Source organism: Pseudophryne corroboree, unplaced genomic scaffold (assembly GCF_028390025.1).
Source record: "Pseudophryne corroboree isolate aPseCor3 unplaced genomic scaffold, aPseCor3.hap2 scaffold_614, whole genome shotgun sequence".
NCBI lineage: Eukaryota > Metazoa > Chordata > Amphibia > Anura > Myobatrachidae > Pseudophryne > Pseudophryne corroboree.
Window position 1 is genome coordinate 112,104 of NW_026970210.1, and position 19,233 is coordinate 131,336.

General features: G+C 48.5%; 1 non-coding gene across 1 annotated transcript; it reads left to right on the forward strand.

Annotated features, from left to right (window-relative positions):
* The first annotated feature begins 454 nt into the window (after positions 1 to 454).
* On the forward strand, positions 455 to 621 carry LOC135035827 (U1 spliceosomal RNA). Its single transcript, XR_010230756.1, has one exon. It is a non-coding gene; the product is annotated as a U1 spliceosomal RNA (small nuclear RNA).
* Positions 622 to 19,233: the final 18,612 nt, after the last annotated feature.

Here is a 19,233-nt window from a genome sequence, read left to right on the forward strand (position 1 = left end):
TCCAGCTGCTGCAAGAAATCAGCTTGAATGCTTCAGGGGCTGGGGCATGGCCAACATGAGCCCCACACTGATGGGGGTGTATAAAGCGATCTAGGGGTCATCCAAGCGCAACCCCACAAAGGCCGCCATGCCCTGCGTGACCATTTTCTCTTTTCATATGCAGACGAGGGTTGCAGCCAACTATACCCATTGCTTGGATGACATCACCATATGCGAATCCATCTGCTGCAGGCCTTCCCCCAGGAATGCTTGCACTAGTTGTTGCATTTGGTTTGTTGTTTGGGGGGTGCTTCAGTATTAGGCAGCCTTCTTCCCTCACACATTCGTCTGAAAATGTGTTCTCCCTGCAGTTGTTGTCCCCAGATGAGAGTTCCCTTGTGCTGCCTCAGTTGAATCTCCTTTACTTGACGGAGGTGTGCCTGAGCAGCGGCCCTCCCCAGCCCTATCTCAAATCATACTTATTTTGCTTAGGTGATTCCATGGTCATGAAGATTGTTTTCCCAGGGTGAGGTTCATTCATTGCATTCTGGGTATGCTGACCTCTGTGATTTCCCCAAATGTGGGAATCTCGACTGCATAATTTGTGGTAGGGGGGGGGGACTGCATTTGTGCTTTCCCCTGGTTGGCTCTGGTATAATTTAGATCTCATTGTCTCAGGTCTCTCTCCCGCCTAGTTTGCTGTCTGTTTCCACTTCTCTTTTCTTGAGCCCCTCCCTTCTATGCCCTTGCGCACTATCCTGACTTCTCCCGTCTGCTTACTTTGTGCCTTCCAACGCACAATGCGAACTACAGGTGGTGTTGCAGGGCCCACACCCTTTTATTTGCCTTACAGAGCAGCTCTGGAGCTGTTACAGTGCCCAGCTGCTGCAAGAAATCAGCTTGAATGCTTCAGGGGCTGGGGCATGGCCAACATGAGCCCCACACCAAAGGAGGGTGGGGGGTGTTCAATGCGAACTAGGGGTCATCCAAGCGCCCCTTTTCTCTTTTCATATGCAGATGAGGGTTCCAGCCAACTTTGGCCCACTGCTTGGATGACATCACCGTATGCAAATCCGTCTGCTGCAGACCTTTCCCCAGGAATGCTTGTACTAGTTGTTGCATATGGTTTGATGTTTGAGGGTGCTTCAGTATTAGGCAGCCTTCCGCCCTCTCATTTTCATCTGAAAAGATGTGGTCTCCCTGCAGTTGTTGTCCCCAGACAAGAGTTCCCTTGTGCTTCCTCAGTTGAATCTCCTTAACTTGACGGGGGTGTGCTCGAGCAGCCGCCCTCCACAGCCCTATCCCAACACATGCTTTTCTTGCGTATGAGATCTCTTGATCATGAAGATAGTTCTCACAGGGTGAGGTTCATCCATTACATTTTAAAGTAGGAAGGTACAAATTACATATTCAAATTACATATATGTGCTGGATTCAAATGTTTTCCCCCATTCCTTTCTCAATTGTGCCCATCAGCAGCTATTCTAATGTTGCTGCCAATGGGTGTGACACATTCATTTCTTCTGTGGGGTACACTGGACTCCACAAGGATTCACATTGGGGTGTAGAGTAGGATCTTGATCTGAGGCACCAACAGGCTCAAAGCTTTTGACTGTTCCCAAGATGCTCAGCGCCCCCTGCTCTATAACCTCGCTTCCATGAACAGGGAGCTCAGTTTGTAGTTGGTGCCTTCAGTAGCAGGCCACTTAACAGGGGGCTGCCTCAGGCAGCCTATTCTTAGCTATTAATTTTGACAAGAAAAGAAGAACTTTTTTTTATAAGAATCTACAAGGGCTGCAGCAGGTTAGGTCTAATAGACATCTTTACTACAGCTCCATCACTCCCAGCGGCGCAGTATACTCCCGTGCCCTGGTTGCTGGGTCACTGCAGCGGAGGCTCCGGTTTCTTCCTAAGGTCAGTCACACACACACCGCCCTCCGGGATCACGAGGCCGCTGATGAAAGGGAGGTAAGGGACTTCTGTGCCCACACTATACCGTGATCCAGCGTGGCTGTAGGGGGTGGGCCATGTGCGCACTGGCGTGGACACTGATTACTGGGCAGCCGCTCCACTAGCCACCAGGGACAGTTAAGGAGCACAGCTCTGGGGGGGTTTTCTCTTATATTAACCCCATTTTGTACTACCCGCAGTGCATTGTGATAGGTAATAGAGCCTGATTCAGGTTGGATTGCAATCGCAATAAGCAATCCAACTGCAAAAATTGCTAAGAGCATACGCATGCGCCTGCATTTTCTGCGGCACCCCGCAGATAATGCGATCGCTTCTGACTGTCAATCGGTGCTGGGGGGGGGGGCAGCAACAATCCATTTCCAAGTCGGAGATGGAGCGGTGCATGGGCAGGGCTACAAAATGGGGTCGGCAACGGAGAAACAGGAGGCGTGGTCAGAGCTGCTGCATGACATCACATGCAGCAGCTGCGATCACAAAAATGGTGGCGGCTTCCTGCGCACACATACAGTCTGCACCAACAGGAGGCTAACCCATTTTTTATGATCACGCTGAACTGCACTGAGACTGCAATTTCAGCGTGGTCAAGAAGGGAGGCGGCATGCTGGGTGGCCCCAGCATGCGAACCAAAGGATTGCAAATTCTGTTACTTAGCAGAATTTGCAATCCTTACTGAATTAGGCCCATTGATTACAAAATGTATTTGTAAATATTTGAAGTTTTTCTTCAGGGACTAACACAAAAGATGCTTGGGGCTACTAACACATGGGTAAGCCACGTAAAGCTTCCCATGGGTCAGTGGCATCACAACGGGGTTGCGGCCCACACCCGAGTGTCACCCGCCAAGGGGGGTGACACCAAAGTGCCGGCTCCTCTTCAGTGACAGAATATGGGTGTTTCACTGTAACATTACGTGCAACACCCAGTTTCTGTCACTGTGCAGGAGCCAGCACCACTCACACACTAGTCCCCGGGTGCAGCACTCAACCCCCGGGATACCCGGAGCAACAAAATGGAGATTCAGGAAAACAGGCCACACCCCTACCTATGAGACCATGCCTCCTTTTTACCATTGCGCTGCTTATCTGCGCGCACTGCATTACAATCTCCCTCGCTGCCTCTCTGGGTGTCACCAATGATAGTGACACCTTTGCCATGCTTGTAGCAGCTGGTCCTAAGATCTACACCTCCAGCCCTGAGTGTTTGCCCTTGTGACTTGTTGATCATCATAGCGAAGCAGATTCTTACAGAAAACTGCAGGGGCTTAGATTGAAAAGAAAAACATTGACGAACCCATCATTTCAGCAACAGGGTCTGCCACACGGCTGACTGAAATGACTGGTTGGTTTGGGTCCCCACCAAAAAAGAAGCAATCAATCTCTCCTTGCACAAACTGGCTCTACAGAGGCAAGATGTCCACCTCATCATCCTCCGATTCCTCACCCCTTTCACTGTGTACATCGCCCCCCTCACATATTATTAATTCGTCCCCACTGGAATCCACCATCTCAGATCCCTGTGTACTTTCTGGAGGCAATTGCTGGTAAATGTCTCCACGGAGGAATTGATTATAATTCATTTTGATGATCATCATCTTCTCCACATTTTCTGGAAGTAACCTCGTACGCCGATTGCTGACAAGGTGAGCGGCTGCACTAAACACTCTTTTGGAGTACACACTGGAGGGAGGGCAACTTAGGTAGAATAAAGCCAGTTTGTGCAAGGGCCTCCAAATTGCCTCTTTTTCCTGCCAGTATACATACGGACTGTCTGACGTGCCTACCTGGATGCGGTCACTCATATAATCCTCCACCATTCTTTCAAAGGTGACAGAATCATATGTAGTGACAGTAGACGACATGTCAGTAATCGTTGCCAGGTCCTTCAGTCCGGACCAGATGTCAGCACTCACTCCAAACTGCCCTGCATCACCGCCAGCGGATGGGCTCGGAATTCTTAGCCTTTTCCTTGCACCCCCAGTTGCGGGAGAATGTGAAGGAGGAGCTGTTGACGGGTCACGTTCCGCTTGACTTGACAATTTTCTCACCAGCAGGTCTTTGAACCTCTGCAGACTTGTGTCTGCCGGAAAGAGAGATACAATGTAGGTTTTAAATCTAGGATCGAGCACGGTGGCCAAAATGTATTGCTCTGATTTCAACAGATTGAATCCTGGTTAAGCGAATTAAGGGCTCCATCCACAAGTCCCACATGCCTAGCGGAATCGCTCTGTTTTAGCTCCTCCTTCAATGTCTCCAGCTTCTTCTGCAAAAGCCTGGCAGTGTCTGAACTGACTTCACGTGTGGCAAGTTCAAAGGGTTGCAGAACCTTACACAACATTGAAATCATTCTCCACTGCGCTTGAGTCAGGTGCATTCCCCCTCCTTTGTCTATATCGTGGGTAGATGTATAGGCTTGAATGGCCTTTTGCTGCTCCTCCATCCTCTGAAGCATATAGAGGGTTGAATTCCACCTCGTTACCACCTCTTGCTTCAGAGGATGGCAGGGCAGGTGCAGGAATGTTTGGTGGTGCTCCAGTCTTCGGCACGCGGTGGCTGAATGCAGAAAGTGGCCCGCAATTCTTCGGGCCACCGACAGCATCTCTTGCACGCCCCTGTCGTTTTTTAAAATAATTCTGCACCACCAAATTCAATGTATATGCAAAACATGGGACGTGCTGGAATTTGCCCAGATGTAATGCACGCACAATATTGGTGGCATTGTCCGATGTCACAAATCCCCAGGAGAGTCCAATTGGGGTAAGCCATTCTGCGATGATGTTCCTCAGTTTCCGTAAGAGGTTGTCAGCTGTGTGCCTCTTATGGAAAGCGGTGATACAAAGCATAGTCTGCCTAGGAACGAGTTGGCATTTGCGAGATGCTGCTACTGGTGCCGCCGCTGCTGTTCTTGCTGCGGGAGGCAATACATCTACCCAGTGGGCTGTCACAGTCATATAGTCCTGAGTCTGCCCTGCTCCACTTAACCACGGACATGTGGACTAGTGGACCTTGGGTACAACTGCATTTTTTAGGACACTGGTGACTCTTTTTCTGAGGTCTGTGTACATTTTCGGTATCGCCTGCCTAGAGAAATGGAACCTAGATGGCATTTGGTACCGGGGACACAGTACCTCAATCAAGTCTCTAGTTGCCTCTGAATTAACGATGGATACCGGAACCACGTTTCTCACCACCCAGGCTGACAAGACCTGAGTTATCCGCTTTGCAGCAGGATGACTGCTGTGATATTTCATCTTCCTCGCAAAGGACTGTTGGACAGTCAATTGCCTACTGGAAGTAGTACAAGTGGTCTTCCGACTTCCCCTCTGGGATGACGATCGACTCCCAGCAGCAACAACAGCAGCGCCAGCAGCAGTAGGCGTTACACTCAAGGATGCATCGGAGGAATCCCAGGCAGGAGAGGACTCGTCAGACTTGCCAGTGACATGGCCTACAGGACTATTGGCTTTCCTGTCTAAGGAGGAAATTGACACTGAGGGAGTTGGTGGTGTTGTTTGCAGGAGCTTGGTTACAAGAGGAAGGGATTTAGTGGTCAGTGGACTGCTTCCGCTGTCATCCAAAGTTTTTGAACTTGTCACTGACTTATGATTAATGCGCTGCAGGTGACGTATAAGGGAGGATGTTCTGAAGTGGTTAACGTCCTTACCCCTACTTATTACAGCTTGACAAAGGCAACACACGGCTTGACACCTGTTGTCCGCATTTGTGTACAGGATGCATACCTTCATGTCCCCATTTATCCATCTCATCAGGCGTACCTCAGATTTGCGGTACAGGACTGTCATTGCCAATTTCAGACGTTGCTGTTTGGTCTCTCCACGGCCCAGAGAATTTTCACCAAGGTAATGGCGGAAATGATGGTTCTCCTGCGTAAGCAAGGTGTCACAATTATCCCGTACTTGAGCGATCTCATAAAAGCGAGATCAAGAGAGCAGTTGCTGAACAGCGTATCACTTTCACTGAAAGTGTTACAGCAACACGGCGGGATTTTCAATATCCCAAAGTCGCAGTTGGTTTCTACGACTCGTCTGTCTTTCTTGGGCATGATTCTGGACACAGACCAGAAGAGAGTTTATCTCCCGATAGGAAAGGCCCAGGAACTCATGACTCTTGTCAGGAACCTATTGAAACCAAAACTTGTGTCAGTGCATCACTGCACTCGAGTCCTGGGAAAGATGGTGGCATCATACGAAGCCATTCCATTCGGCAGGTTCCATGCGAGGACTTTCCAATGGGACCTACTGGACAAGTGGTCTGGGTCACATTTGCAGATGCATTGGTTGATCACCCTGTCCCCCAGGGTCAGGGTATCACTCCTGTGGTGGCTGCAGAGTGCTCACCTTCTCGAGTGACGCAGATTCGGCATTCAGGACTGGATCCTGGTGACCACAGAGGCAAGCCTCCAAGGTTGGGGAGCAGTCACACAGGGAAGAAATATCCAAGGTCTTTGGTCAAGTCAAGAGACTTGTCTTCACATCAACATCCTGAAACTAGGGGCCATATACAATGCCCTACGTCAAGCGGAGACCTTACTTCGCGACCAACCGGTTCTGATCCAGTCAGACAACGTCACCGCAGTGGCTCATGTAAACCGCCAAGGCGGCACAAGGAGCAGAGTGGCGATGGCACAAGCCACCAGAATTCTTCGCTGGGTGGAGAATCACGCAAGCGCACTGTCAGCAGTGTTCATTCTGGGAGTGGACAACTGGGAAGCAGACTTCCTCAGCAGACACGACCTACATCCGGGAGAGTGGGGACTTCATCAGGAAGTCTTTGCACAGATTACAAGTCGGTGGGAACTGCCACAGATAGACATGATGGCGTCCCGGCTCAACAAAAAGCTACAGAGGTATTGCGCAAGGTCAAGAGACCCTCAGGCAGTAGCTGTAGACACCCTAGTGACACCGTGGGTGTTCCGGCCGGTCTATGTATTTCCTCCTCTTCCTCTCATACCCAAGGTGTTAAGGATAATAAGACAAAGAGGAGTGAGAACAATCCTCATTGTTCCAGATTGGCCACGGAGGACCTGGTATCCGGATCTGCAGGAAATGCTCACAGAAGATCCGTGGCCTCTTCCTCTAAGACAGGACCTGTTGCATCAGGGGCCCTGTCTGTTCCAAGACTTACCGCGGCTGCGTTTGACGGCATGGCGGTTGAATGCCGGATCCTAGCAGTGAAAGGCATTCCGGTTGAGGTCATCCCTACGCTGATAAAGGCTAGGAAGGATGTAACGTCAAAACATTACACCGTATATGGTGAAATTATGTTTCTTGGTGTGAGGCCAGGAATGCTCCTACGGAAGAATTCCATCTGGGCCGTTTCCTTCACTTCCTACAAACTGGAGTGAATTTGGGCCTAAAATTAGGCTCTATTAAGGTCCAGATTTCGGCCTTATCCATTTTCTTTCAAAAAGAATTGGTTTCTCTTCCAGAAGTTCAGACTTTTGTAAAAGGAGTGCTGCATATTCAGCCTCCTTTTGTGCCTCCGGTGGCACCTTGGGACCTTAACGTGGTGTTAAGTTTTCTAAAATCACACTGGTTTGAACCACTTAAAACGGTGGAGTTAAAATATCTCACATGGAAGGTGGTCATGTTATTAGCCTTGGCTTCGGCTAGGCGAGTGTCGGAATTAGCGGCTTTGTCACATAAAAGCCCATATTTGGTGTACCATGTGGATAGAGCGGAATTGCGGACCCGTCCTCAATTCCTACCAAAAGTGGTCTCATCTTTTCACATGAACCAACCTATTGTGGTGCCTTTGGCTACGCGTGACTTGGAGGATTCCGAGTTACTTGATGTGGTCAGGGCTTTGAAGATTTACGTGGCCAGGACGGCTAGAGTCAGGAAAACTGAAGCGCTGTTTGTCCTGTATGCAACCAACAAGATTGGTGCCCCTGCTTCAAAGCAGGCTATTGCTCGCTGGATTTGTAACACGATTCAGCAAGCGCATTCTATGGCTGGATTGCAGTTACCGAAATCGGTCTAGGCTCATTCCACGAGGAAAGTGGGCTCTTCTTGGGCGGCTGCCCGAGGGGTCTCGGCACTACAGCTGTGTCGAGCTGCTACTTGGTCAGGTTCAAACACCTTTTCAAAATACTATAAGTTTGATACCCTGGCTGAGGAGGAACTCATGTTTGCTCAATCGGTGCTGCAGAGTCATCCGCACTCTCCCGCCCGTTTTGGAGCTTTGGTATAATCCCCATGGTCCTTACGGAGTCCCCAGCATCCTCTAGGATGTTAGAGAAAATAAGATTTTAAACCTACCGGTAAATCTTTTTCTCGTAGTCCGTAGAGGATGCTGGGTGACCGTCCCAAGTGCGGACTACTTCTGCAATACTTGTATATAGTTATTGCTTCAATAAGGGTTATGTTAGAGTTGCATCAATCCTGCACTGATGCTACAGTATGTTGTTTTTTCGTACTCATAACTGGGTAGTTTATCACAAGTTATACGGTGTGATTGGTGTGGCTGGTATGAATCTTGCCCTGGATTAACAAAATCCTTTCCTCATACTGTCAGTCTCCTCTGGGCACAGTTTCTCTAACTGTGGCATAGAGGGGCATAGAGGGAGGAGCCAGTGCACACCCAGAACTAAAGTCTTTCTTAAAGTGCCCATGTCTCCTGCGGAGCCCGTCTATCCCCATGGTCCTTACGGAGTCCCCAGCATCCTCTACGGACTACGAGAAAAAGATTTACCGGTAGGTTTAAAATCTTATTTTCTACTTTATTCTTTTCTATCCTAGTTTATTACGACCAACTTTCATCCAAGGTGTTTGATATTCTACTACCTGCATGCAATTTAAATTGCTTAAATTGTTTATATGGTTGATTTGTCCTTCACAATCCATAATCTGCAACTTGGATGTACTTGTGTCATTGAAAATCTTATAATAAAAATGTTTATATATTGAAAAAAAAAGTTATAAGACATATGCCTACCTACTAAATGGGGTAAAATTAGGGGATTCTGTACTGGAAAAGGACTTAGGTGTCCTCATAGATAGCAAGCTAAGCAGTAGTACCCAAAGTAGGACTGCAGCAAAGAAGGCTAATAAGATATTAGCATGCATAAAACGGGGTATTGATGCTAGGGACGAGAGTATTATACTCCCGTTATATAAATCACTAGTGAGGCCACACCTTGAATACTGTGTACAGTTCTGGGCACCGTACTACAAAAAGGATATCCTGGAGCTTGAAAAGGTACAGAGGAGGGCGACCAAACTAATTAAGGGCATGGAGATGATGGAATACAAGGAAAGGCTTGAAAGACTAGGCATGTTTACATTGGAAAAGCGGAGACTAAGAGGGGATATGATCAACATCTACAAATATATAAGGGGACAATACACAGAGCTTGCGCGGGACCTGTTTCTGGTTAGATCAACACAGAGGACTCGTGGACACTCGCTCAGGTTAGAGGAGAGGAGATTCCGCACAATACAGCGTAAAGGCTTTTTCACGGTAAGGACAATACGTGTTTGGAATTCCCTGCCCGAGGGAGTTGTAATGGCGGAATCTGTCAACACCTTTAAGAATGGGTTAGATAAATTCCTATTGGATAAGGATATCCAGGGGTATGGTGCATAGTCATGCATTATAATTACTATAAATAGGGATAAAATGCAATGGCTGACAGCAGCATCAGTCAGACATTTTAGTAAAATCATCATGCATAGGACACCACAAATAGGTTGAACTCGATGGACAATTGTCTTTTTTCAACCTCAGATACTATGTTACTATGTTACTATGTAATATTTGAAGAAACAAAATAAAATAAAGCTATGTATTGGGTTTCACTAACAAGCACATTGGAAGACTTGACTACTGTTAAAAGACATGCATTACATGGTATAGAGCCACAAACCACAATGTAGTAAAATAAAAACAAACTTACATGTGTATCAAACCTATGTGAGGCTTACATTGATAGTGCAAGATCAACACTCTATCAACTGTGCAAACTAGACTGCACATAAATGCCATAAAATTTATCTGAGATTTTAGTAAATAAGGCCTGTTGCTGTCCGGGTCACACAGCCGTCACGGCCCCGCCCCCATACGGTCCGGTCATGTCTGCGTTGTCCTGACTGTGCCCCCAAAATGGCGGCACAACGCCGCTGGCCCGACTCCTCCTGCCCAGTGACCGCCTCTCACTGTCAATCAGGCAGAGGCGCTCACTGGGCAGAGATGCTGATCGCATCTCTGGCATGTGCCGGTGCACTGTGGCACCAGCACACACGCACTTCAGACCTGATCTCCTGTTGTGTGAATATGCACAGCAGGGATCAGGTCTTAATTAGGCCCTATATACAGCTGTCAGTAAAGCAGGGATGTGCTGCTGCCAGTGAGGCAGGGATGTTCTGCTGTCAGTGAAGCAGTGATGTGCTGCTGTCAGTGAAGCAGTGATGTGCTGCTGTCAGCGAGGCAGTGATGTGCTGCTGTCAGCGAGGCAGGGTTGTGCTGCTATAAGTGAGGCAGGGATGTGCTGCCGTCAATGAGGCAGGGATGTGCTGCCGTCAATGTTGCAGGGATGTGTTGCTGTCAACGTTGCAGGGATGTGCTGCTGTCAGTGAAGCAGGAATGTGCTGCTGCAGTGAGGCAGAGATATGCTGCCCACTATCTCCCTATCACCCCTGCCTGAGTCGCACACTTTCCCTGTCACCCCTGCCTCAGTTACCCACTATCTCCCAGTCACCGCTGCCTCAGTCAACCACTATACCTGCGACCCCTGCCTCAGTCTCTTACTGTCCCTGTCACCCCTGCCACAGTCATCCACTATCTCCCTATCATCCCTGCCTTATTCATTTATTATCCCTGTCACCCACTTTCTTCCCATACTTACCCAACCCCTTCCTATCACCCCTCCCTCAGTAACCCACTATCTCCCTGTCACCCCTGCCTAAGTCACCCACTATCACTGTCACCCCTGCATCAGTCACCCACTATCTCCCAGTCACCCCGGCTTCAGTCACCCACTATATCCCACTCATACATGCTTCAGTCACCCACTATCTCCCAGTCATCCCTGCCTCAGTCACCTACTGACACCAGTGCAGATATTTCTGCTGCAGCCTCTCCACTCTCCAGCGTGAACGTCCTGACGACTGAGGAAATCCGCTTCCCAGTTGAGGACTCCGGGAATGAACACTGACGATATTGCTGGCAGATGACGTTCTACCCAACTGAGGATTTTTTTATACTTCCAGCTTTGCCATGCAGTTTCGAGTGCCGACTTGATGATTTGTGTACACTACCGTGGTGGCGTTGTCCGATTGTACTTGAACAGGCCTGTTCTGTACTAGAGGCAGGGCCAGTATCAATGAATTGAACACTGCCCGCAATTCCAGAATGTTTATCGGGAGGAGAGATTCCTCCCTGGTCCACCGATGGTGAAGGGTCGTCATCACGGCCATGACCTTGGTGAATTTCCGAGGTGCCGTGGCCAAACCAGAAGGCAGGACCTGAAATCCAAAAACTAACCAGGCACAACACTGCTTAGCTTCCAACATCAGATGAGATTGGACATATCCAGTGTGATGCGGCTGTAGATGATTTTTGCTGTTTCTAACTTCTACATCAATGAATAAGTTTCAAAATAGAATGCATCAAGAGAACGGTGTTGGTAGTATAAAACTACCTACAGCACCTGGTATTCCCAGGTGGTCTCACATCCAAGAACAAACCAGGCCTAAGATCAGGTGATATTGGGCATATACAGTGTGGTGTGGCTGTAGATGAGCTTAGTGGTTTCTGTTAGAGTTCTTCTACTTCTAACTACTAGTACATAAATGAATAAGCGGCCGATTTATTAAACCTGGTGGAATGATAATTTGCATGGTGATAAAGTACCTAATTGCCATGTCACAGGCTGGGTTTGAAAAATGACAGTTAGGAGCTGACTGGCTGGTACTTTATCACCTTGCACTTTATCAGTTCACCAGGCTTAATAGATCTGCCCCAATGTTTCAAAATGGAATGCATCAAGAGAACGGTGTTGGTATTGTAAAAATACACACAGCTCCTGGTATTTCCTGGTGGTCTCCCATCCAAGTACTAAAACCAGGACCAACACTGCTCAGCTTCCATGATCAGGAGAGATTGGGCAAATCCAGTGTGCTGTGGCTGTAGATGAGCTGGTGGTTTCTGTTAGAGCTTTTCTACTTCTAACTTCTGGTACATAAAAGAATACATGTAAAAATTAAATGTACCAAGAAAAGGGTGTTGGTAGTTTAAAAACACCTAAAGAATCTGATAATACATGGATGGGAGACTGCTTGGTAGTAACAAAGTCCAATACTGCTTTGCTTCAAAGATCAAATGAGATTGGGCATATCCAGTGTGGTGTGGCTTTAGATAAGCTTTGTGGTTTCTGTTAGAGCTCTTCTACTTCTAACTACTGGTACATTAATGAATATGTATAAGGTTGTAGTTTATCCAATATGCCTTTACTACCTTACCTTACCCCCCCCTCCCCTCCCCTCCTTATAGCTTCCTTTGTTCTCTCCTCGTGTGTGCGTTATTTGTTTTCTCATACGTCCTAGAGGATGCTGGGATCACATTAAGAACCATGGGGTATAGACGGGATCCGCAGGAGACATGGGCACTTTAAGACTTTCAAAGGGTGTGAACTGTCTCCTCCCTCTATGCCCCTCCTCCAGACTCCAGTTTTAGAATTGTGCCCAGTGAGACTGGATGCACTACAGGGGAGCTCTACTGAGTTTCTCTGAAAAGACTTATGTTAGTTTTTCTTATTTTCAGGGAGGCTGCTGGCAACAGTCTCCCTGCTTCGTGGGACTTAGGGGAGAGAAGTATGACCAACTTCTAGTGAGTTCAATGGCTCTACTTCTGGCTGACAGGACACCATTAGCTCCTGAGGGTGCTGATCGCTGGGTACGCCTAGATGCCCACTCCCGTAGCCTGCCATCACCCCCTTACAGAGCCAGAAGTCAGAAGACAGGCGAGTAGCAGAAGAACAGATGGCATTCTGAGGTACCACGCAGCGAGCGGAATGCTGTGCGCCATGCTCCCACACAAACACAGGCACTGCAGGGTGCAGGGCGTTGGGGGGGGGGGGGGCACCCTGGGCAGCATAAATTCCTCACAAAAGGCTGGCAAAAGTGGACATTAGTGCCTGGGCACTGTCCTTACCCCACCAGCGTAATTAATTATTTGTTTCTGAGCGGGACAGAAGCGTGCCATTACAGCGGCGGGGCTTCTTCCTCACCTCACCAGCACATCTATAGAGCGTTACAAGTCTATCACTATAGAGTTTATTATTTCCCAGACTGTGTACTTTTGACGCTGGGTTGTGAGCTGAAAAATCCCATCTGTCCCTCTGACAGATTTACTGTAGGTCTATCCCCCATAAGCCGATGTGTCTGTGGGTACTTGGTACATGTGTGTCAACATGTCGGTGGCTGAATGTTTTTCCCAAGAGGAAACTATATTAGGAATGCAGACATATGATGGTGGCCCTGTTGGCACCACCAATAACTGACTGGGTGAAAGTTTCAGTAATATCAGAGTGAGGTTGGATAAATCTGTGTCCCAGACACAGACGTAGAGAAAAGATGTGATGTTCATGGCTATGCTTCTTTTCCCTCAGGCCCCGCAAAAATGTTATTTTGCCCAGTTACTACACACTGATACTGACTCGGATACTGATTCCTATGTCGACCATAATATTTCCTGATTAGATCCAATATTGGCAAGGAGCATTCAGTACATGATTGTGGATATTAAGGACATATTAACATCACTGAGGACCCTGCTGTTCCTGACAAAGGGGTCTATATGTATGTATATATAGATATATAATGAAAGCTGATGTAACGTTCCTCCATCTCTGTTTGAGAAAGTCTGGGCCAGCTCGACAAGATGGTTTCAAATCCCCAAAAGGTTTCCGGTTGTTTATTCATTTCCTGCCGCGGACAGAATAAAGTGGGAATCACCCCCTGTTCTGCATGGGGCCCTGTCACAAATCCAGCGGATCGTATGCAGGAAGCTACATTATTTCTAGTTATGTAACCACGGGTACATTACTTAGACCTGCCATTACATGCGCATGGGTGAGTAGTAGTATTCAAGAATTGGTCGAATACCTTGTCATCCGATATAGATATCCTGGAGACATGGGATGCTCCTTACGTTGGATCATATCAAGGACACTGCAGCATACTTACGACTGCAAGGGATATAGGACTCTTGAGTTCACGGGCCAATTTCATGGCAGTCTCGGATAGGAGGGCATTGTGGATTCACCAAGGGAATGCTGATGCTGACTCCAAGAAGAAAGGGAGTCTCTTCCCTATGAAGGTGAAGCCTTGTTTGGCGACGGCCTAGTTAATTTGATCTCGGCAGCTCCCGCAGGTAAGTCAACCTTCTTGCCCTATGTTCCCTCTCAACGGATGAAGACGCATCATTATCTAACGCAGTCATTTTGGCCCAATAGATATGCAAGAAGTTAAGATTCCCCTTTCTTTGCAGGTAGAGGAAGGAGAAGAGGGAAGAGGTCTGTAGCCTCTTCAAGATCGCAGGAGCAGAGATCGTCCTCTGCTTCTGCCAAATCCACTGCATGACGCTGGGGCTCTCTTGCAGGAGCCCACACCAGTGGGGGCACGTCTAAAACACTTCAGTCAGTTCTGGATTAATTTGGACCTGGACTCGTGGGTTTTACAAATAGTGTCCCAAGGGTACAAACTGGGGTTTCAAGACGTTCCCCCTCACCGATTGTTCAAATCGGCCTTAGTCAGCAGGGAGAAGGCTTTTATTCAAGCCTCTTCGTGGTCCCGAAGCCGGAAGGCTCAGTCAGACCAATCTGAAATCTGAAATCCCTCAATTTCTACCTAAAGAAATTCAATTTCAAGATGGAATCTCTCAGGGTAGGGATCTCCAGTCCGGAGGAAGGAGATTTCATGGTTTTGGTAGACATAAGGATGCCTACTTACATGTTCCGTTTAGCCACTGCATCAAGCTACCTGAGGTTTGCAATTCAGTATTGTCATTACCAATTTCAGACGTTGCCGTTTGGTCTGTCCACGGCTCCGAGGATTTTCACCAGGGTGATGGCGGAAATTATGGTTCTCCTTCGCAAGCAAGGAGTCACAATTATCCCGTACTTGGATGATCTCTTGATAAAGGCGAGATCCAGGGACCAGTTGTTGCAAAACATTGCACTCTCCCTGACAGTTCTTCAACAACATGGTTGGCTCCTAAACTTGCCAAAATCGCAGTTGGTCCCAATGACGCGGTTGTTGTTTTTGGGAGTGATACTGGACACAGAAGAGGTTTTCTTCCAGTGGAAAGGCTATGGAGATCTAGAGTCTGGTCAAACAAATTCTGAAACCAGCAAGAGTGTTAATCCATCAATGCATTCGGTTGCTGGGGAAGATGGTTGCGGCCTACGAGGCCATTCAGTTTGGCAGGTTCCATGCTAGAGTGTTCCAGTGGGACCTGTTGGACAAGTGGTCCGGATCCCACCTACACATGCACCGGAGGATAATCCTGTCTTCCAAGACCAGAATATCACTCCATTGGCGGCTGCACAGTTCTCACCTCCTAGAGGGGCGATGGTTCGGGATCCAGGACTGGATCCTAGGGACCACGGATGCAACCATCAGAGGCTGGGGAGCAGTCACACAGGGGGAAAACATCCAAGGAAGATGGTCAAGTCGGGAAAGTTGTCTCCACATAAATGTTCTGGAGTTAAGGGCCATTTAATAACTGCAGACACAGTACGCACTGGGACGGGTGCCCTGCATCCTCTACGGACTAAGAGAAAAGGATTTACCGGTAGGTATTAAAATCCTATTTTCTCTAACGTCCTAGAGGATGCTGGGGACTCTGTAAGGACCATGGGGATAGACGGGCTCCGCAGGAGACATGGGCACTTTAAGAAAGACTTTAGTTCTGGGTGTGCAGTGGCTCCTCCCTCTATGCCCCTCCTCCATACCTCAGTTTGATACTGTGCCCAGTGGAAACTGTGTGCTTTTCAGGAGCTCTCCTGAGCTTTCCGACAGAAAGTATTTTGTTAGGTTTTTAATTTTCAGGGAGCACTGCTGGCAACAGACTCCCTGCATCGAGGGACTGAGGGGAGAGAAGCAGCCCTACTCTCTGAGTTGCAAGGTCCTGCTTCTTAGGCTACTGGACACCATTAGCTCCAGCGGGATTGGTACGCAGGATCTCACCCTCGCCGTCCGTCCCAGAGCCGCGCCGCCGTCCCCCTCGCAGAGCCGGAAGATAGAAGCCGGGTGAGTATGAGAAGAAAAGAGACTTCAGCGGTGGCAGAAGACTTCATGATCTTCACTGAAGTAACGCACAGCACTGCAGCTGTGCGCCATTGCTCCCATACACCTCACATACTCTGGTCACTGTAAGGGTGCAGGGCGCCCTGGGCAGCAATATAAACCTCTTTTTGCCAAAAATATAACATATATACAGCTGAGCACTGTATATATGTATGAGCCCCCGCCAATTTTACAGTTTAAGCGGGACAGAAGCCCGCCGCCGAGGGGGCGGGGCTTCTCCCTCAGCACTCACCAGCGCCATTTTTTCTCCACAGCACCGCTGAGGCAGCTCCCCAGACTCTCGCCTGCTGAAACCACGGTAGACAAGAGGGTTGAAAAGAGGGGGGGGGGGGCACATAATTCGGCGCAAATTACATACAGCAGCACTACTGGGCAAACATTAAGTTACTGTGTTATTCCTGGGTTATATAGCGCTGGGGTGTGTGCTGGCATACTCTCTCTCTCTCTCTGTCTCTCCAAAGGGCCTTGTGGGGAAACTGTTTTCAGAAAAAGCATTCCCTGTGTGTGTGGTGTGTCGGTACATGTGTGTCGACATGTCTGAGGAAGAAGGCTATATTAGAGAGGAGCGGGAGCAAATTAATGTGGTGTCTCTGCGACAGCTGATTGGATGGATATGTGGAATGTTTTAAATGCTAGTGTAAACTCAGTGCACAAAAGATTAGACAAGGCTGAAGCTTCGGGACAGTCAGGGTCTCAACCCATGCCTGATCCTATGTCGCAGGGACTGTCAGGGTCTCATAAGCGCCCACTATCCCAGATTGTTGACACAGATACTGACACGGATTCTGACTCCAGTGTCGATTACGATGATGCAAAGTTACAGCCAAAATTGGCAAAATCCATTCGATATAGGATTATGGCAATAAAAGATGTTTTGCACATCACAGAGGAACCCCCTGTCCCTGACAAGAGGGTACATAAGTACAAGGGAAAGAAGCCTGAGGTAACCTTTCCCCCCTCACACGAGCTGAACGAGTTATGTGAAAAAGCCTGGGAATCTCCAGATAAAAGACTGCAGATTTCCAAAAGGATTCTTATGGCGTATCCTTTCCCATCAATGGATAGGTTAAGATGGGAATCCTCCCCTAGGGTGGACAAAGCATTAACACGCTTATCCAAGAAGGTAGCCCTCCCGTCCCAGGATACGGCTACCCTCAAAGAGTCTGCTGACCGCAAACAGGAGATAACCCTGAAGTCCATTTATACACATTCGGGTACCTTACTCAGACCGGCAATTGCGTCGGCCTGGGTGTGTAGTGCTGTAGCAGCATGGACGGATACCTTATCTGAGGGGATGGATACCCTAGATAAGGATACTATTTTATTGACCCTGGGGCATATAAGAGATGCTGTCCTATATGTGTGTATGCAAAGTACAGGTGGTGCTGCAGGGCTCACACCCTTTTACTTGTCTTGTAGAGCAACTCTGGAGCTGTTATTGGATCCATCTGCTGCAGGCCTTCCCCCAGGAATGCTTGCACTAGTTGTTGCATTTGGTTTGTTGTTTGGGGGTGCTTCAGTATTAGGCAGCCTTCTGCCCTCCCACATTCATCTGAAAATGTGTTCTCCCTGCAGTTGTTGTCCCCAGATGAGAGTTCCCTTGTGCTTCCTCAGTTGAATCTCCATAACTTGACGGGGGTGTGCCCGAGCAGCCGCCCTCCACAGCCCTATCCCAACACATACTTATCTTGCATATGAGATCTCTTGATCATGAAGATAGTTCTCACAGGGTGAGGTTCATCCATTACATTTTAAAGTAGGAAGGTACAAATTACATATTCGAATTACATATATGTGCTGGATTCAAATGTTTTCCCCCCTTCCTTTCTCAATTGTGCCCATCAGCAGCTATTCTTATGTTGCTGCCAATGGTTGTGACACATTTTTTTCTTCTGTGGGGTACACTGGACTCCACAAGGATTCATATTGGGGTGTAGAGTAGGATCTTGATCTGAGGCACCAACAAGCTCAAAGCTTTTGACTGTTCACAAGATACTCAGCGCCCCCTCCTCTATAACCTCGCTTCCATGAACAGGGAGCTCAGTTTGTAGTTGGTGCCTTCAGTAGCAGGCCACTTAACAGGGGGCTGCCTCAGGCAGCCTATTCTTAGCTATTAATTTTGACAAGAAAAGAAGAACTTTTTTAATAAGAATCTACAAGGGCTGCAGCAGGCTAGGTCTAATAGACATATTTACTGCAGCTCCATCACTCCCAGCGGCACAGTATACTCCAGTGCCCCGGTTGCTGGGTCACTGCAGCGGAGGCTCCGGTTTCTTCCTAAGGTCAGTCACACACACACCGCCCTCCGGGATCACGAGGCCGCTGATGAAAGGGTGGTAAGGGGCTTCTGTGCCCACTTTATACCGTGATCCAGCGTGGCTGTAGGGGGCGGGCCGTGTGCGCACTGGCGTGGACACTGATTACTGGGCAGCTGCTCCACTAGCCACCAGGGACAGTTAAGGAGCACAGCTCTGGGGGGTTTTCTCCTATATTAACCCCATTTTGTACTACCCGCAGTGCATTGTGATAGGTAATAGGGCCTGATTCAGGTTGGATTGCAATCGCAATAAGCAATCCAACTGCAAAAATTGCTAAGAGCATACGCATCCGCCTGCAGATAATGCGATCGCCTCTGCCTGTCAATCGGTGCAGGGGGGGGGGGGGGGTCAACAACACTCCATTTCCAAGTCGGAGATGGAGCGGTGCGGGGGCAGGGTTTTCAATATTGGGTCGGCAACGGAGAAACAGGAGGCGTGGTCAGAGCGGCTGCATGACATCACATGGGCCGGACTCCGCCAGTGGAGCCCCAGCGTCATGCAGTAGATTTTGTAGAGGCCGGGGAGGACTTCTGTTCCTGGGAGCTAGCTGTGTTGTGCATCTTTTTTCCTCTGCCCCTACCTCTGGCAAGAAAGGACGCACCTCGCACTTTCTTGTTTCTTTGTGACCGAAAGGACTGC